Source organism: Marmota marmota, unplaced genomic scaffold (genome assembly GCF_001458135.2).
Source record: "Marmota marmota marmota unplaced genomic scaffold, marMar, whole genome shotgun sequence".
NCBI classification, from domain to species: domain Eukaryota; kingdom Metazoa; phylum Chordata; class Mammalia; order Rodentia; family Sciuridae; genus Marmota; species Marmota marmota.
In genome coordinates, this window is record NW_025999999.1 from 15,380,032 (window position 1) to 15,401,357 (window position 21,326).

A 21,326-nucleotide genomic window follows, 5' to 3' on the forward strand; every position below is an offset into this window, starting at 1 on the left:
ACATGTATGAATATCGCTAGAATCATACATACCTAGGAATGTGCTAAATCATACGAAGTTGTGTACATTGTTTGACTAGGAATTCCATTTCTAAGCTTGATCCTAAGGAAAACTTGGGAAAGCAGTAATAGCCCTAAAACACTTTCCTCAATGTTATTCACAAGCAGCAATATGAGGCGCAACCTAAATATCCCACTGTATGGGTAAACAGGGGGACATCCACTTGATTATATATATTGTGTAGCAAAGGGGGTATTTAGTAGATCCCAGGCAGGTGAATTCCACAAAGCCACAATTGCCCCTTCTAGTACATGACCAGCAGGGAAGTTCCTCTTCTGTTTATTCTTTATCTGTAAAAAGGATATGAAAAACATCTTGCCTAATAAGGTCATAGAGGTATCTAATGAAGACTGCAACACTGTGAACACTTATGCTATGAAATACAAACTCTGTGTAAAAACACAGAAAGGTGAAAAGCTTCTGAAACAACATAGTCTTCCCCTCCTCTCTCCTTCCTCTACTGGTCTTCTGTTTATTTATTGATTGATTTTTAAATGGGTGCTTTATAGATGTACACCAAGTTGAAATTCACTGTTGTATATTCATATATAAATATAACATAATTCAACCCATTTCATTCCACAGTTCCTCCCTTTCCCTATCCCTCCTTCCTCCCCCACATCCCTCTACTCCACTGAGCTCACTTCTATTTTCCTGGGATCCCCTCCTCTTCTTAGATCCCCGTTTCACTGCAGCTTTCCCCAAGGAGAGAAACATTTGACCTTTGACCTTCCGAATCGAGTTTATTTCACTTTAGCATGTTTCCATTTCCATCCATTTACCAGCAAGCGCCATAATTTCATCCTTCTTATGACTGAGTAAAAACCCCATCGTCTACATATACCACATTTTCTTTATCCATTCATCTGTTGACAGGCACCTGGACTGGTTTCATAACTGGGCTCTTGTGAATTGTGCTTCTGTAAATATGGATGTGCCTGTGCCCCTATAGCATGCTGGTTTTGGATCTTTTAGATAAGTACCCAGGAGTGGGACAGCTAATCATATGGTGGTTCCATCCCTCGTCTTTTGAGGAATCTCCATACTGCTTTCCAAAGTGGTTGTATTAATTTGTAATCCCCAAAACAATGTACAAGTGTACCTTTTCCCCTCACATTCTCTCCAGCATTTATTATCATTTGTTTTCTTGAAAACTGCCATTCTGATTGGAGAGAAATTGAATGAAAACATATTGTTAATAGAACTATAATGACTTGAATTTCTTTTGTCTTCTGTATTTTCTGTAAATTTTATGATAATTCACATAATTTTAAAAAAGTTTTTATTTATTTTAGAATGCATTTTGACATAATTTTAAAATTTGTTTTAATTAGTTATATATGAGAGTAGAATGCATTTATGCACTTTGATATATCATACATAGATGGGATATAATTTCTCATTTTTATGAGTATACATGTTGCAGAATCATATTGGTCATGTAGTCACATACAGTAATAATTTTTGTTTCATTCTACTATCTTTTCTATCCCCACATCCCCTCCTCTGCCCTCCCATCACTTCAGTCTACCTAATCTATGGTAATGCTATTCTTCCCTAATATCCTCTGCCTTATTGTGAATTACCATCCACATATTAGAGAAAACATTCAGCCTTTGGTTTTATGGGATTGGCTTATTTCACTTAGCATGATATTCTCACACTCCAACCATTTACTGGCAAATGCCATAATTTCATTCTTATTTAAAGCTGAGTAATATTCCATTAAGTATATATACCACATTTTCTTTTTCCATTCATCTATTGAGGGACACCTAGGTTGGTTCCATAGTCTAGTTATTGTGAATTGAGCTGCTATAAACATTAATGTGGCTGTGTCAATATAGTATGCTGATTTTAAGTCTTTTGGGTATAAACCAAGGAGTGGGATAATTGGGTCAAATGGTAGTTCCATTCCCAGGTTTCTGAGGAATCTCCATACTGCTTTCTATAGTAGTCGCACCAATTTTCAGTCCCACCAGCAATGTATGAGTATACCCTTTTTTACCACATTCTCGCCAACATTTATTGTTGCCTATATTCTTGATGATTGCATTTGGACATGAGTAAGATAAAATTTGATTTGTATTTCTCTAATTGCTAGAGATGTTGAACACTTCTTTATATATTTGTTGATCAATTGTATTTCTTGTTCTGTGAAGTGTTTGTTCAGTTCTTTAGCCCATTTATTGATTGGGTTATTTGTTTTTTGGTGTTAGGTTTTTTGTGTTCTTTATATATCCTAGAGATTAATGCTTTATCGGAGGTGCATCTGGTAAAGATTTTCTCCCAATCTGTAGGCTCTCTCCTAATGTTATTGTTTATTTTGCTGAGAAGAAGTTTTTTAATTTGAATCCATCCCATTTATTAATTCTTGATTTTACTTCTTGTGCTTTAGGAGTCTTGTTAAGGAAGTCAGATCCTAGGCCAACATGGTGTAGATTTGGGCCTATTTTTTCTTCTGTTAGGTGCAGGGTCTCTGTTCTAGTGCCTAAGTCTTTGATCCTCTTCAAGTTGATTTTTGTGCAGGGTGAGAGATAGAGATTTAATTTCATTTTGCTTCATGTGGATTTCCAATTTTGCCAGCATTATTTGTTAAACAGACTATCTTTTCTCCAGTGAATGTTTTTGGCACCCTTGTCTAGTATGAGATTACCATATTTATGTGGGTTTGTCTCGTGTTCTCTATTCTGTATCATTGGTCTATAAGTCTATTTTTAGCGCCAATACCATGCTGTTTTTATTACTATAGCTCTGTAGTATAGTTTAAGTTCTGGTATTGTGATGCCTCTTGCTTCACTTTTCTTGATAAGGATTACTTTAGCAATTCTGGGTCTCTTATTTTTCCAAATAAATTTCATGATTGCTTTTTCTATTTCTAAGAAGAATGTAATTGGGATTTTAATAGGAATTGCATAAAATCTACATAATGCTTTTGGTAGTATGGCCATTTTGACAATATTAATTCTGCCTACCCAGGAGCATGGAAGATTTATCCATATTCTGAGATTTTCTTTCTTTAGTGTTCTATAGTTTTCATTGTAGAAAATGGGTATAAACCAAGGAGTGGGATAATTGGGTCAAATGGTAGTTCCATTCCCAGGTTTCTGAGGAATCTCCATACTGCTTTCTATAGTAGTCACACCAATTTTCAGTCCCACCCGCAATGTATGAGTGTACCCTTTTTTACCACATTCTCGCCAACTTTCACCTCTTTTGTTAGATTGATTCCAGGTATTTTTTTTTGAGGCTATTATGAATGGAGTAGTTTCCCTAATTTCTCTTTCAGTAGATTCATCACTGATGTATAGGAATGCGTTTGATTTATAAGTGTTGATTTTATATCCTGTTACTTTGCTGAATTCATTTATTAGTTCTAGAAGTATTCTAGTGGAATTTTTTTGGATCTTCTAGGTATAGAATCATAATTTTTTAAAGAAAGAAAAACCTCTTAATTTATTGGCCACAAAACTTTGCTACATCTTCTTACTCTTCTGATAGGTACCCTTTCTAGATATCCATTAAATTGATGCTACCAATAGAAGGAAAACATGAACAATAGGAATCTGTTATGGATAGTGGAAAAACAGACCAGAATTGAGAGAGAGTTTTTCCTGCTTCATGACCGTGGGGAAGTCATTCAACTTCTATGACCTCTATTTCTTCCTCCAAAGCAAGAATAACAATACTCAAGTGATCATTACTTCATCTGAGAAAAGATCTTAAAAAATGAAAGTTTTCATAAACATTCATTTCCTTTCTATTACAGGCTTTCTTTTACCCATTGAACATCAATATTCATAGCAGCTCCATTCACAATAGCTAAACTGTGGAAGCAACCTAGACTCCCTTCAATAGATGAATGGATAAAGAAACTGTGGTATGAATACACAATGGAATATTACTCAATATTAAAAGAGAATAAAATAATGGCATTTGCAGGTAAATGGATGGAGTTAGACAATATCATGCTAAGGGAAGTAGGCCATCCCCAAAAAAACCAAAGGCCGAATGTTCTCTCTGATTAGTGGATGCTGATCCAAAACGGAGAGCGGGGAGGCAAGGGGAAAATGGAGGAACTTTGGGCAAAGAAGAGGTAGGATGGAGAGGGTGCAGGGGGACAGGAAAGATGGTGGAATGAGATGGACATCATTATCCTAGGTACATGTAAGACTACACATAGGGTATGACATTACATCATACACAACCATAGAAATGAAAAGTTGTGCTGTAATTGTGTATGATGAATCAAAATACATTTTGCTGTCATATATACCTAATTTAAATTATAAATAAATAAAACAATTTAAAAAAAATCCATATTACCCAAAGCAATCTAGAGATTCAGCAAAATTTCAGTGTTAAAAAAAAAGATGGAACCCTGATCCTTCTATTGAATTTTTGCTGAAAAAGCTAACTGAGTTGGAAATCAAACTTCTTCGTGATCCACATCCACCTTCATTCTTATTTATTTCATTTCTTGTCTCTACTCCTAATACAGAAAATCAATACATGAATCTTATGTAGCACTGTTTTTCATTTTTTTCTTCTTTCTAAATGAATTTCAAGCAGGAACATCAGTTGTGAGATCAGAAGTATCTATACTTGGTGTGACTTTTTCAGTTGAAATATTTAGAATTAACTCTTGCTTTTATCAACTTGCTACCAACTGATCAAACCAAAGTGGGAGCATTGGGAGCAGAAAAAGAGAAGAATGTCATATAGGGCCAAAGAAAGATATTGTCCAGATTTGTTCAGACAGGAAATTATATTTATGTCATGGGTAAATAATAACACACTTAATGTTTATAGGATCATTTCCAGGTGATGGTCTCCTCTTCCATGCTGAAAGCTATCAAAAACAAGAAATCTTGCAGAGATGGTCATCTCTAGTAGCCAGAAAACATTTATCATTATTTTCAAAATGTTTGTCTCACTACCATTTCAAATATATCACACTTTTGGGGCTCTGAGTATTACATTTCCTTTGCCTGGTACAATTGTCTTCCTGAACCCCTTTGATTATGTGAATACCTACTCTTTATCCAGTTGAGTCTATCCATGTTGGTTTGTCCAAAAGTCATACTGGGTGGGTTCCTTCATCTTTGACTCATCAAATAAGGCAGAATGTCTAATATTTTCTAAATTTTATTTAATGAGTAAGTGTAACTGCTAAAATAGTAAATATCCATCATATTTGGAAAAGTGGTTATATAAATAAATGCACACATATATTTAACACTTTTGAGTGTATTATACATATTTACATACATGCTTATATACATGATGTTCATATTGTTTTAAATTGTCACTTTAAAAAGAGGAAGCATATCTGAGTCTTTACAAAGTCTTTAATTTTCAGACATCTGTCCTTCTGCATTATTTCATTTTGAATGACAAAGTATCTCTTGGGAGAAAGAGTTTTGATCTCAACCTTAGCTGCACCTTAGGATTATCTTGAGAACTTTAGAAAATTCCAATGCCCACACTGCATTCCCAGACCATTAAGTTAGAATCCCTGGAGTAAATTTAGGCAGTAGTGTCTTTTAAATGCTTTCTGAGTGATTCCAACATAGAGCTAGATATGAGAGCCACTGTGTTAACCTAGCATAGCTTTGATCAATGCTAGATGTTTATAAAGTTCCTTTATAAAGGAGATTCAACACAGATTTACTGAGTGTTCCTGGGGGAAAAGACTAAATAATTGCAAATGGTAGATATCATTATAAAAATGTTTTTAAGAAGTCATTTAAAAAAGATAACTAGTCATTACAAGCTGTGGGCATCTCCAATATAGACTTATAGAAGAAATGAAAAACATATTCCTATGTCATGCTAATGGGCCCTGGTGGCATAAGATAAAATTTCCAGTGACCAAATTATGCACAAAATCAAAAAATGCTATAGTTGAAACTACTTAGTCAGCCATGAATGTGGTGTGCAAGAAAACTTTGTTGCATGATTCAGAAAGGGAGTCTAGTAATGATTAAGATACTGACGTCAGAGTTGCATTTGGAAAGTTTGATAAAATCGCTCCATGAAATTTGAATGTAGAAAGTAATATTTCCAGATCAATGCATTAGGTGACATTTAATTTAAATATTGTTGTAATTTAAATTTAAAAATTAAATATCGATCATTTCAATCACATCTCTGAGCATTTGTAGATTAGAATTTATCAATGAATAAAGGTATTATACTTACTATCCCTTTAGTTTGTTGAACTTATGTTATTTTTTTCCCACTCACCAAAATTAGGCTACTTAAGAATGGAGACACTATCTCTTATTTTTATTTAACAATATACAAGTATAAATTTTATATATTTGGGTTTTGGAACAGAAGCATTTGTAATTTAGGTAACCCCTTTTACAGGGAACAATGCAGAGTCAAAATGAGACATTGCTAGGACTCTTCCAAAGGCCATAATTTGAAGGGTTTTGAGACTTAAACCTCATTAGCTTTATGAAAAATTCACTCCAACATGTCTGGTCATAACTAGCACTGGTGTCTGGCTAAGAATGATATTTCCAAGTTGCATTGCTTTCCCTAGGCAAAGGGCCTGTAAAATTCTCAGATAATTCAGAGCATCCTTTGCTGGACTCTGTTGTCTGAGAAGGCAGAGGTTTTTTCCCACTCTGGAGTACAGGGATCCATTGGCAAAATGCTGTTAGAGATGAGACCAATTTGGAGATTAGATGAATTTATTTACTTATTTAGGTACCAGGGATTGAACTCAGGGGCACTTAACCACTGAGCCACATCCCTAGCCCCCCCTTTTTTAAAATTATTTTAAGTTGCTCACTAAATTGCTAAGGCTGGCCTTGAACTTGGGATCCTCCTGCCTTGGCTTCCCGAGCTGATGAGATTACAGGCATACACCAACAAGCCTGGCAGATGAGTTTAATCTAACTCCATACTGATAATTGGGTTAGAACACACGAGGATTCCCAAATCTGAGGAACAGATGTGGCAGATCATGTTTAAGCCATGCAGTTCTTGGAATGGAGGCAAAAAAGGTTTGAAGCATGCGGCAATATAAAAAGAATACGTCCCAGAGGACTGTCCTGTCTCTTTATAGAGCCCAAAGGACCTACTTTTAAAAAGCAAGGACTCTTATTGTTTGGAGCACTGAATTCTGTGTGTACTCTCTGCAGACCTGGCACTATCTCATTCCTTTTGGTGTCCCCTAGCATGCTTCTCAAACTCTCTAGCTGGCCCTAGAATGCTTATTGAACCTAAACAGAAACTTAAATAAAGCCAGTGAGGATGGCTTCAATATGAATAATCAGTTCTCACCTTTCAATATGGCACACAAAATTTATAGTTAGGTATTCGTTTCCTCATTTTCTCTCAACCCACAATTCTACTGATGAGAATGAGGTGGCAGAGAAAACAGCCTGAGAGCAGTGCACCCGGATAGGATACGAGCCAGACTTCAAACTCAGATGTACTGAGTCATGCTATATTTTAGGGGAAAGAAGAACTGGCTGGAACTTCAAGGAAGTTCTTTCATTTGACAGTTTGACACTTGAAGTCTCTCTCGGTCTTTGGGTAGAGCTTTAAACTTCCAACTCAATAAACTGGAAGTGTTATAAAAAGAAAACGCACCAGTCTTTCAAACTTATTAGAAGGTTGCCCAAAGTTAAGACCCAATGGCACCTACAGGTGACTAAGGATTCACTTTGAAGATGGAAGCAACTGGATGACGAACTGGTGAAGACCCAGGCCGTCCTCCAGAGAGGACAAAGGGGCAGCAGAGAAGCTGTAACTGCTGAAGAAAGTTGAAAGCCCTCTGCATGAGGAGCAACAGGAGGCACTGATGATATCCAGATCTCAGCAGCCCTCTGGACATTCCTCGGCAGTTCAGAAGCCAATGTGTAGCATCCTCTTGGCAACAACCCTTCTGAGAACAGCAACATGAAAAGAACACAAGAATATGAGTGTTTTCAATGCTGAGAAAAGAGAAGACTTTTAGGGAGAACAGAATATGGTACTTCAGTCCCAAGACTGTCATTCTTGTACCTGCACAGAGAGCAGTAGCAGATCCAAGGATGGGGGTGAGCTTTGAGCTCTATTTCAGTGCCAGCTTAGAATGGTTTCTTTTAAAATAACTCTTTAGCAAGGACGATTTTGTGGTCATCTTGGGGGCAAAAAAAAAAAAAAGTCAATAATCTCATGTATATCAAATTCATCTATGATCTTGCTGTCATAAAACTGCAGTGACAGTGACAGCTGCTTCAAAACAGGACATTTCCTGGAGCACAGATTCCACTCTGAATTGAAACTTGACACATTTTAGGCCTGGTGTTTTTAAATGAGGGAGAAAAAAAAAAACATGTTGTTAAATATTACTGCAAAATTTCACTTAGCTTAATGGCCAATAAAATAACAGTGTGTTCAGGTGGCACAACCTTCCGGTTTGACCATCTGGCCTGATGAATATGCACCAGCTCCACTTTCCTTTTGCTGGCTTTCCCTGCACCATTCAGTGAGGAGTGGTTGGCTGCCCCCCTAACTAGCTTCTGTGTGAAACCTTTCTAAAGGACATGTCCTGATACACATCCTACTATTCTTTGGGAGTTAACACACACATACACACACACACACACACAGACACACCAAAAAACAAAAACAAAAACAAAAAAAACCCTGTCAGCCCCAAAGTGTAGGCTTTCCTCTTATGTTTTGAAAGGAAATTTCAAAAATATTTTTATTTCTTATTCAAACAAAATGTTCAAAAGAAGTAGCCACTCATTCTTTCTTCTATGGAATTCTGGATTTAACTTAGAAAGGAGCACTGACCTCAAGAAAGAGAAGCCTGAACTATCCATGAGAGAAAATGCTACTGAAAATCCAAAAAAAAAAAATACAGAAATGGTTTTATCTGGTCTGCTTAGAACGATGGAATCTTAGAATATCCAGAGCAGACTGACAAGTGAAAAAATAATGAGTCACCATATAGAATATTTATAGACCATCTTGCCCCAGACAATGAGGCACCCAAATATAGAAACACAGTCACTACAAGGGTTCAACCCCAAAATGCTTCTCAGTTTTCCTTTTGTCTTCTCATGATAAGAACACATTTTATACCTTTTTGGAATTTATACCAAAACTATTAGAAGAAGTAGAAAGTAAATGCCTACCAATGTTCATTGGGAATCACTTCTCTAGACTTAGTTTACATTAAAACACACACATGCACAAATAGGATGGAACTTACACTTGACTATGATGCCAGGTAAATCTTCCTACCATAAACAAATAATATAAATGGAATGAAAATATACAAACCACCTGTTTTCATGCATTGAACAACAGACAGGAAGACAATGATCCCTGAGATAAGGGAAATTCACAAGGTGAGCCCCAGGGCCACCCAGCTTTCCACCTGGGTGAGACTTTCAGATCTCAACCCAGAGAGTGGGAGTCCAGGCAGAGCACAGCCATTCCACTGAGTAAAAGAGAGAAAGATCAGAAGTCAGATCATTTGAAGCAGTTAATTCTATAGGATGAGGTGCCAGAAAAGGAAAAGTTGACCATGGGGCATGTAAGAGGTCCTTGCTATCCTTGGTTGAAGGTAGCTTGCACTGGTGCAGGGTGGGATTGCATGGAAGCATGTGGGAAGCTAGTAATAGAGAATGCAACAGAGATTCAGGTACCAATGAGAGCTAGCAGATGTTGGATGCCCAGTTTAGACAGAGTTGAGAGACCTCATCAACATTCCAGCATCTACTTCAATCATCAGAACGTCCTTACCTTACAAGAGATCTACTACTCAGAGCCTAAAATAAAAGACTGAGTAAATTAATAGCATCAGGGATTATCTATCACATAGAAAATATTGCTAATCTTATCAAACATGCAATTGGAATCTAAAAAGAAAAGGGCAAGAAAATAGCAGAAAACATTTTTTTTGAAAATTGATGTTTAAATATTTCCTATGTTTGATTAAAAACATCAACTTAGAGATACATGGTGCTTAGTGAGTCTACAATGGGGTGAATATAAAGAAACTCACCTAAGCAACAAGATTCAAACAGCAGAAATTAATATTTTTTATTTTTTGGTACAGAAACAAAACATCTTAAGGGAGAACAAAACACAATATGTATATTGGGGAACTAAGGATGGTCGTTTTACCTCATCAGAAACAATGGCAGTAGAAAGACAATGGAATGACAGTTTTAAAGGCTAAAAGTAAAACCCTAACATCTCAGATTCTATATACAAAGAAAGTACCCTTCATAAATAAGGGTAAAATAAAGGCATTTTCCATAAAAATTAAAGTGGAGAAAATTCAACATTGCCAGAGTTGCATGATAAGGAAGTCTGAAAGATGTTCTTCAGATTGAAAGATCCAACACCAGATGAAGACTTGGAGGAGCAAGAAGGGAAGGATACTGGGAGTGGTAAATAATTGGATAAAAATATGACTATTTTTTTTTCCTTTCATTTCCTCAAAAAGACATCTGGATCTTTTAAGGAAAATGATAACACTATAATTTGAGGTTTATAATGTAATAGAAATAAAATATCAGAAAAGAATGCTAAAAGGGATGTGAAGTTGGGTAAATCTAATTACATTACTGAACAGCATAAAATGGCAACAGGGAAGGAGAAAATGACAATTGTCAGGTGTGAAGTATAAAGAGGTACAGTATCAATTTCTAAATAAATATGATACGATACATCAAAGTTGTGTATTTTTAGCCCAAATGTATTAAGAACGTTCTAAATAAAATCTATAGCTATTACAAAAATCAGTAAAAATATTTGATAAGGAAAAAAAGGCAGGATAAACTAAAAGAGGAATGACAAACCTTTTGGCAAACAGAAAGTGAGCAGACTTCAACAGAAGGGCATCAATAATTGCATTTAATGTATGTGGGCTAAGATTTCTAATTAAAATGGAGAGATTGGTAGGCTACATCAAAAAGCAAGGCCCAACTATATGATATGCATTAGAAACATATTTTAAATATAGAGTTAAGTTGAAAGATAATTAATGGGAAAATATACCCCGTGAAAAGTAAACGTAAGAGGGACTGGGGCTCTGACTCAGCAGTAGTACACTTGCCTGGCATGTGTGAGGCACTTGGTTTGAGTCTCAGCACCGCATATAAATAAAATAAAGGTCTATCAACAACTAAAAAAAAAGGCTTATTAAAAAAAAAGTAAGCATCACATAGCTGGTATGTCTAGATGATAATTTGGTCAAGTAGATGTCAAGACAATAACTCATTATGTCTAGACTCATTACAAATCTATGAACATGGACATTTCATAATGATAAAAGGTCCAATTCTCAAGAAAGAGTTAGAAATTTTTAATTACATATGTATCTAATAACAGAGCAGCAAAATAATGAAGACAAAAATCTAAGGAGGAATAAACAAAATTATCATTATAGCTGGATTTAACATACTGCTCTTCGGAATGTTGTTATGCTTGATATAACAAGGAGGTTAAAAAGTGATACAGGTACAAAAACAATCTAAGTAATGCTATACACCAACTTGACCCAAATAAGAGATTTATAGGTAAATATTCAACAACTGCAGATAAAAATGCTTTACAAATGCTCACAGAGAGCATGATTTACATAGATCATATAGTTGGCCATTAAGTAAGCCTCAGTCAATTTCAAAAGACAGAAATATGGTATTTTTTTAAAAAAAATATGGTATCTAACCACAACAGAATTAAATTAGTAATTTATAACAATACAGTACCCAGAAAAATACCTTAATATTTATTAAAAAAAACACTTCTAAATAATCAGTATGTTGAAGGACTTTCAAGTAGAAAATACTTTAGATGCAATAGTAATAAAAACACAATGTGTCAAAAGATCAAAACCTGATTTAAGTATCTATAAAAATTTACAAACACCATACAAAAATGGTAAAATACCAAATAACTTTTCTCTAAGCTTAGAAATAAGGCAAAGATGTTCACTCTTATCACTTCTGTTCAATATCATACTGGAACTCCTAGTCAGTTGAAGGCATAGAGATTAGAATGATGAAAGTAAAATTGCTTTTATTGACATATAACATAAATATCTTTGCAGGGAATCCAGAATAATCCTACAAGAGAGCTATGTGAATAAATAAGTGAATTTTATGCAATCACAGGATTCAGGGTCAAAATACAGAAGCCAACTGCATTTGTATACGTTAACAATAAATAACTAGAAAATAAAAAAAATTAAAAATTGCATTTCCAATACCATAAATATGCAAGCATGTATACAAACTCAACATTAATAATTGTAAAATACTGCTGAGGGAAATTAGAGAAGATTTAAATGAATGGACAGATATTATGTCTATTAATTGGAAGACATAATATTATTAAATTTCAATTCTCCAAAAATTGATGTATAGGTTCAACAAAGTCTAACTGTAATTCTACCAGTTCCCTCTTTTTATTAATTGATGAGTTCATTCTAGAAATCATTTGCCACTGGGAAAGATCTAGACTAGCCAAAAGTCTAGATCTTTCTAGACTATTTCTGGATTGAGAAAGATCTAGAATCACCTTCTTTCTCTTCTGAGAAAGAAGGAGTTGTAGGGTCTACAGTTCCTGACTTCTAGACTCATTACAAATCTATAGTAATTGAGGCGGTGTGAAACTGGGTAAATATACACATTTAGATCAGGGGAAAAAAACTCAAGACTCCAGAAATAATCATACACAATTTTCAACAACGGTACTAACATTTCTATATAGAAAGAAGCACATTTTACATGTATGGAGGAAAAAATGAACCTCAATCTTTCCCTCACAGCTTATAAAGAGATCAACTCAAAATGGATCTTGGACTTAAATATAAAAGACAAACAACAAAACAGATGAAGTTAAAAAAAATCATGATGGGTTGATGAAGCCAGATACAAGAGAATACATGTATCATTTCCTTCACGTAAAGTATCGGGCAGAATAGCAGGAAAAAGAATGTTGATAGAATTCAGAATAGGATTTTCCTGTTCTGACTGGAAGAGAACCCCAGTTAATTTTCCAACATAATGGAAATATTTCATATTCTAATCACGGTGGTGGATGCACGAATGTATATCTTTCTCAAGGCTTATTGAATTGTGTATTTCAAATGTGGGCTTTTTATTGTTTATAAACTATACCTCAGTAAAGTTGATTTAAAAAAAAAACAATTTAGGAATTTTCTTAATAAGTAAATCTTCCTTCCACAGATCACATTTGACACTTGTAAATTCATCCCACATTGACACTAGAACACATCAAAAGCATTGAGCTTAATTCTATGTTCAGTATAGTTTCCAGTTTCCCAATACATTGTTAATGACTGTTAAGGCAAAGAGACAGGTAGGTAGGTAATAAGTAGATTTTCTCTTATAATTGCTTTGTAAATGATGATTTGCTTTTATGTCAGAAAAATGAAACATAGTAAAGAAACCAGTGGCATTGAGTTTATCTACTATAAGTTATTGATAAGCATTTATGTTGATAAGCTATGACATGAAGTTCAATATTTTTATTAGTTGTTTTTCATAGCTCCTATTTATGTGATAGAAATTCCAATAAAATGTAATCATAGCATATAGTTGCACAACAATATGGAAAAGGGTATGTTAAATCAATTTGATATTCCAAGAAACTGTGGAGCCAAAATACTTTTCAATTGTTGAAGGGGTAGGTAAAACAGGGAAGCAAAATGGGAAGGGTTGGAGGAAACAGTGATTCTTGTAACTACAATATCATCCTCTTTCTTCATTGGCTTTGACATTACCACTCACATATTATTTACAAATGATTAAAATTAATCTGGGCATGAGATCATGGAGGCTGGAATTGTACCGGGATCAGTGGCCGAACTGTTTGCACTTGAATGTCAATTCAATTCCCAGCAAGGCTTAGGGAGAAGTGATTTTAGTGACAAACCCATCATCTTGGGGACAGACAATGACAAATGACAAATGACAGTAACAAATAACCAATGAAAAGTTCAGTTTAAAAGGTTTTCATTAGCAGAAGCAGGGGGGGTGAAGGGTGGTTTGCTTGTTGTTTATGTGAACTGTGCCCAGGTCTCTAAGTACAGGGCAGCACAGAGTTCCATAATTGCAAATGACGGATGATGGCTGAATCTTCAAAAAACAAGTATTCATGCTGGCTTCAGCAAGAGGGAAGGTCAGATGCTTATCTTTGGAAATTATTTGGCTCATCTCAAACTCTGAAGCCTGAAAAGCAGGCGTAGATTGCTCTAGGAGAGCAGCTTGCAGCTGAGATTTTTCTGGCAATCGGAATGGCAGGTCATTTGGCCATTTGGATGAAGCTGCTCGAATGAAGGAACATGGAAATTTTCAGTTTGTAATTAACCATTCTTAAAGGCACAAGCTTGTCCCTCAGTGGAGTATGAATATTTTTATAAGGATTCCTTGCTCAATTTGGAGGTGGATCAGTCTTGAGTGTTTGGGCATCAGGAATGGGGTAGCAATAAGACTTTGGCTTTGCCTTGGAGCCTGTCTCTCCGCAATAATATTTCTTGAATCATAGTCCTAGGAATATATTGAATTTCAGAATATATGTGTCTGAGAGAAGAGATAATAGAGTGAATAAATCTGAAAAATGTACCATATGCTTCTCCTTGCTGGTATGTTATAAAGTAACTCAGCCCATGTGACACTCTCTCAGAAATTCTACAGTAAAGAAATCTATTCCTTTACCTCTTGTCCCATCCTTGGAGGTCTCAGTATCTGTGATTCTTCAACTTCTGGACTTCTTGTTTCCTTAATCTCCTCATCTCTAGGGATCATTTCCTCTACCACATCTCATTTTCCCATGTTCAAAGCCTTCCCAACTTCAAGTATGTCATTTTCTGACTTCCATTTTCTAACACTCCAGCTCACCTACCCCATAAAAACCCACTCCCCAAATTTTCTTGTTAGCAGTCAAGGGTGGATTTGGACCAGGACAAGCATCAGATTCTCAGCCTTAAACAGCAGTGGGAGTGCACACAGGTTCCTTAACCTCTCTGTCCTTTAAACTACTCACCTTTAGGAGGCAAACAGGAACAATACCTACCCTTTGGGCCTCATTGTAACAATCTAATAAGTTAATACAAATCTCCCACAGGGCCAAGAACATTTGCTCAGTAAATCTGGAGGCCTCATCAGGCCCTCTGATCCACGTACTAACGTTTCCCTCTCTCCTGAGCATCCTCAGTTTCCTCTCTGGCTAGCATAGATTCTATCAATCATCCACCTAATTCTCATTCTACCAGTATATACCCCCAACCTGATTAGAGCCGACCACCAACTTGCTTTCTGCCTTCACCTGAGCAACTGGTTGTTCCTGGAGAAGACCACCAGGTGTTGACCTATCTCAATTGCACTTCATGACCTGATTTCATGAAGGAGTCCTTAACTCTACATGGCAATCCAGCCACACATTCCCAACTTCTAAATTTCTAAATCCTTTCTTTTTCTGCCTTCTGTGTCACCCCGGATCACTGTTCCACTGATGACTCTTCCTTCTGGGTCACTGAGAAGGCAGAACAAGCCTGTTTTCCCACTACCAAACCCACCGCTTCTCCTCCGTCTGTGCTGAACTGTCTCTTTTCTGTGCCCAAGCTCAGAGGCCAGCTCCTGCACTTGGGCTTGCTCAGGTCTCCTCTGGTTCCCTAAGGAGCTCCCAGTTATACCTGTTCCCTGCCTTTCTGACATGATCAATCTCTCCCTCTCTCAAATGATTGTCATCATGAAAATGATCTAGTGTTTCTTTTTGAAAACTAATTGAAAAACTTCTCTCAACTTACCATTTTTCCTCTGGCTACCATCGTGTTTCTCTGTTCCCCTATCACAGTATACCTGCTTTATAATTTTTATTATGAAAAGTCTCAAACACACATAAAAGTAGAACTGTATAATGAGTCCCCATGTACTCATCATATAGACTTGAAAATGATTAACTTCCAGTCATATTTCCTTCATTACTTTTTGTTTTTTTGGCTGTAGCACTTTAAAGCAAATATCAGACCTCATGACATTTCACTTCTAAATATTCAGTTCATCTTTTAAAAATAAGTACATTTCCTTACATAATCATGATACTGTTATGGTGCCTAACACAATTAACAAAAATACTTTAATATCATCTATTATCTAGTCTAGACTCACATTTCCTCAATTATCCCCCCCAAATGTCTTTTTGTCGTTAATTGAACAACAATCCAAGCAGGGCTCATGCATTGCCTGTGATTGTATCTCCTAAGTCTCTTTATCTAGAACATTTTCTCTACTCCATAAATTAGTGCAAAGTCTAGGTTAGTTGTTTGTAAAATGTTCTCTTCCTAAGAGAGCTCTGCTCTCTTGAATCCCCTGACCTGGATTTCTTGCTCCCACACCCTTAGGACATCGGTGCTAGCACAACCAATGGGCATGTCTCTTTCTTCCCTCACCTGATCTCTCTGCATCATTTAACATCATCTCTCTATTTGAAACTCTCAATTCTCCAGGACTCTGGGATCCACATTCTCCTACCCTTCCTCCCACCTCAAGGAATGCTTCCTCTCAGTTTTTTTCTACCTTTTCTCCGTGTGACCTCCAAATACTGACATACCTGAGAGTCCCATCCTAGACCTTCTTTTCTCTTTCTGTCCTCTCCACTCATCTAATCTTATTTGGGTCCATGATGAGATTTTCAAATACCACCCACAGGGTTAACTCCCAGATCTGTCTGAGAATTGATTTCTTCCCAAATTCCCGAGTAAAATGTTCAACCTCTTTACCTGAATTTCCAGTCAAGTGTCTAATGGATATCTCAAATTTAACTCATCGAAAGTTGAATTCAACTTTCCAACGTCCTCTCCGGTTCAAATCCTCCTTTTACCCAAATCTTTTAATTTTCAGTAAACAGTGCCATAAAACACCCAGTTTCTTAAGTCAACAATTTAGGAATCATTCTTTGATTCCTCTTTTTTGCCCTTGACTGATGCTTTTACTCCTTTAAAAAGTCTTATTGATTCCGCCTCTAAAACATAGCCCAACCTTTCCCTTTGTTCCCGTCTCCACAAACACCACCACAGCCCAAGGCACAAACGTCCCTCTCCAGGTTTCTGCACTCCTGATTGGTCTTCTTGCTTCTATTTCTGGAGCTGTCCACTCCTATTTCCTCACAACAGCCAGGTGTTCATTTTAAGAGTGTAAAATGAGAGCATGCTATTTGCCTGCTTAAAACCCTGCTAAGGTCCCTCCATCAAACTCTTGATAAGCTCTGACCCTTCCTCTCACACCCCTTAGAAACCTTGTATTCCACGATTCTCCTCTTGTTCCTCCCTAGCCATGCTGGGCTGGCATCAGAATGTTGGAGATGGAGAACACTGGCCACATTGGCAAGGCTAATGAGAGAAATTCCTGAGCCCATCACAATGCCCCAGCTAAGCCATTTCTGATATATTTTCCTACAGACATGTCCATTCAGGGCACAGATGGTGAACTGCAGGCCTAGCAAAATTGGGCTGTTTTCTGTATTGCTATCCTCTCTTAAAAACACTGCTTTAAAATGACAAAAATGGCAGTGTTCTCTGTTGGCACTCAGGTCTGTTCTTCTTCACTGGGCTTTTCACAGCGTTTAATTGTGCAGTCATGACATGGGTGTCTCTGTGCCTTGTCTTTTCCAACAGTCTCTAAGCTCTAGGAGGAGCTGGTTTTGAAGACCACTCTATATGCGGTATGTAGCATAGGGCCCCATCCATAAATATTTGCTGAATGAATAAATGCATGAATGTTGTCCTAGGTGACTCAATTAGTATATTTGCTCTTACTGGGAATCTCTTGTCAACTTGCAGGCTGAGAATGTAGATCTAATATAGTGCTATGTGTGTGGGCCACATGAGAATTTTCAGCAGACATCACATTAAAGGAAAATATGAGAAACAGCACACCTGATCATCCCTCTTCCTCTTTCCATGGAAGATTAGGATCTTTAATTCCAAGTGATCAAGGATGACTAAATGACCATAGTTTGTTTTCTCTTTGTTGTTCTTGTTTTATAACTAGACCTCAGGTACACATGATTAGACTAATAAAAATCTATAGATCATAACATACTCTCACCATTGGGTAATGCCTGGATCACATTATTTATTATTTAATTTAAAAAATTGTGGTAAGCTTGCATAAACCTACCACCAAAAACAAAAGCTAGGAGCTCATCAATAAATTACACCTGAGCATATGGTGCCTCTCACCAATCTATCCCCTGCTTTCTCCAATCTAAATTTTCTATTCCTTTGCTTTCCTTCTGCATGGTTCTGTTAAATTTTTATGCATGCACAAAGACATACATTGCTTTACTTACATTGTTTTTAAGTTTATATAAAGGATGTCATGCTGTGCATAATCTTCTGGAGTTTTTAAAAAATTAATATTGTAGTCCAATGACTCATCCAAATTGCTACAGGGAACCATAACTCAGTTATTTCCATGGATATATTATATTTCATTGTGTGACCATAGGACTACTTTCTCATTGATGGACATTTGGATCAATAGTATTGCTACTATTGTCAACTTGTCCTTGACCTCTGGAATCCAGGTAAGTCAATACTTTTTGAGCATTCCTAAAGTGAGAAATGTTGGCTTAAAGGGAAGCCAACCTCCAGGACTGAACTTGCAACACGGGAACTCTGTCCAGAATTGCATAGATTTGAACTCTAATGTGCTTATTTCTGCTTTTGATTATGAGTCTGTTTCTTTAAGAAGGAGCGGGGGAGGAGAAGAAGAAATCCTCAAAGGCTTAAAGAAGTGACTGAACCAGAAAAACTGCATGAAGTCAGGTCATTAAGTCATAGTGCACAGTGGCCCAGGAGCAGCCACTTGTAGATTCATACCTAGAGCCAAGCTGAGATGGGTAAGCAACGATGCGATTTGATCTGAAGAGGAGATGTGTAGTAGTGTCAGGGCTGTGGGAAGAAGTGGGCTCTGTAGAGCTCAGAGCCTTCCTGGAGGTGGGTACAGGCCTGGCACTTGCCTCAAAGGTGTTCAATGGGGGTTGGCTGGTTCTTTGGTTTAAAGGATGGGAGTATTTCAAAAGAAAAAGTTGGACAATTTCCTTGGATAGCAAGAGAATGAGGAGGACAGAAGGGCCTGGCAGTTTAGAAGCACAAGATCCCAAGACACGCGTGTCAGGGTTGGCTGTGGCCATTTCACATCAGCTCTTTATCAGCTCTTTATGCTGCAGCCTCCTCTCCTCCAAGAGAGGGATGGCATGTCGATCTCAGATTGCTTAATGCCTACTGAATGCTGAGTTTTTATTTATTGTTCTCTCCCCTGAAAATATCAGTTCCACAAGGAGGGGGACTTGAGGTGTTTTGTGAACTGCTGTCTTTCCACAGCCCAGAGCCACTGGATGCTGAATACACTGATGGTGAATGAATGGATCATTCGATTTGCTTTGTGGGTTAAATGAGCCCACCATTCACAAGGCTTTAAGTGAAGAGTCTGGTGCCTACCAGGCATTCAATAAACAGTTTCCTAACCCTTGCTCCTATTTAGCTCTTTTCATTTCTGGGAAGGGGCAAACATACCCAGTGTTTAACTGGGGAGAAGATCCTTGTTTGCCTGCTTCATTCTGACTGTTATGTCTATGAAAAGTAAGGACGGGAACTCAGCATTTTCTAGAATCATCCAGGACATGCATTTTCCTATGTCTCTTGAATCCCATTCACTCCCAGCCTGCACGTTTTCCCTTCTCACATATTCTTCTCAGTCCCACCTGTCCTTTTGCTCTGACTCTGGGTTCTATCAAGACTAGCTTGCCTTCCCTCTGCCCTTCAGAGTCCCAGCCTCTGGTAGGTTCCATCTCAGTCATCCCCCCGCCTCCTCCAGCAGCTTCTCCTGATGGTCAGTTGTTTGGGCACACATTTAGTAGAGAGCAAACACTGCCCAGACCTCACAGTACAAGGTGCTAGAAGAACAGAGACTAACCATGCATCAGAGACAATTTTGGGAAAATCAAAAAACAGGGAGAGATCAGTATTATGGAATTTAGCCTAGAAGAGAGGAACTCCAAGTCCTAGAGGCTTAACCCTTCATTATCTGAATCCCTATGTTTCTTCCTTTCTCTGAAGCAAAAGCTTTAGTGATACACCAGTCCAGACAGCCTGTGAGATGTATTCAAATACCGGTTAAGGAATTTCTGCCACCTGGTGTACTGAGAGGGCATTGCAGTGGGACAAGAAATGGGAGTTCTACTTGTGGATTCTATGAGTTTCCTAATAGAGTACTAACAGTCTACTTTTGTTTGCAAAGCAGTATACATTTTTTTCCCAATGGAACCATAACAGGACAATGTAAAAAATAGACAAAAAAATAGCTGCTTCAAGTAGTGTACAGTGTAGGGAGTTGGGTAGTTTCAGATTAATGCCTTTTTATTATTTTTTCTTTTTACTCTAGAATTTTGCTGATGCTTTTCATGGAACTCAGAAGTCCGTGATCCATAGTGGAAGATCCAAACAAAACTAACGACTCCAAAGGTGAGGCAAGATTATTTTAGGTGGAGTCCTGTTGCTGAACTCCTCTTTTATGCTCAGCTCTTTATATACATTATTCTACTTCGTCTTCACACTCATCCTGGGAAGCAGGCTTTGATATCTCCATCAAAGATGAAGGAACTGAACCAGAGGACTGTAGCCAGTACTCCCCTGCCTTTAATGGTTGAACCAAGACTCAGATCCAGTTCTTTGTGGCTGACTTCTAGGCCCAATCTGATGGTCATTTTTTTTTTTTTTTTTTTTTCCGGTAAAGAGTATGTCCCAGGGCACACATATAGAATATGAGCTGAACACACTGGGAAAAAGTATGAAAGGAAAGGGAGGCTCTAGGATTTGCCCAAAGCATACAGAATAGCACCAAAGACATTAGACTTCCCACCTGAAAGCTTTATTCCTAAGATTCACTCAAGGAAGCAGCTCTTGAGTGTCTGGAAAATAAATGAATATTTTGCCTTCAGCAGAGTCTGGGTGTATCCCAGAGATAGAAAGCTTTATAAAATGTCCCCTGTTGAAACTGATCTTGCAGAATATACACAGGAGAGATGGAAAACCCAATACTGTACTGTTCTGCTCTCCAGATGTACAGGTCTTCCAAGTATAGAAGCTGTTCTCCAATAGGAGCCCTCAGGAATGGCAAAAATCAAGACCTCTAGCAATGCAATCACTTCTAATCAGCCTTTAATGAGGATATAAGCAGCCTCAGCTTACCTCTGTCGCAAGGAGACAA

At 37.3% G+C, this 21,326-nt stretch overlaps 2 long non-coding RNA genes across 6 annotated transcripts in view; one reads left to right on the plus strand and one right to left on the minus strand.

The window, feature by feature from the left end:
- The window catches only part of LOC125617986, a 240,588-nt gene that overhangs the window by 84,323 nt on the left and 134,939 nt on the right, over positions 1–21,326 (minus strand). The gene's annotated exons all lie outside the window — the stretch shown is intronic.
- The window catches only part of LOC125617987, a 122,414-nt gene continuing 119,033 nt past the window's right edge, over positions 17,946–21,326 (plus strand). For all 4 annotated transcript variants that reach the window (XR_007349190.1, XR_007349189.1, XR_007349191.1 and 1 more), the window contains exons 1-2: positions 17,946–19,054; positions 20,502–20,581. This is a non-coding gene — a long non-coding RNA (uncharacterized LOC125617987). The remainder of the gene's footprint in view (positions 19,055–20,501; positions 20,582–21,326) is intronic.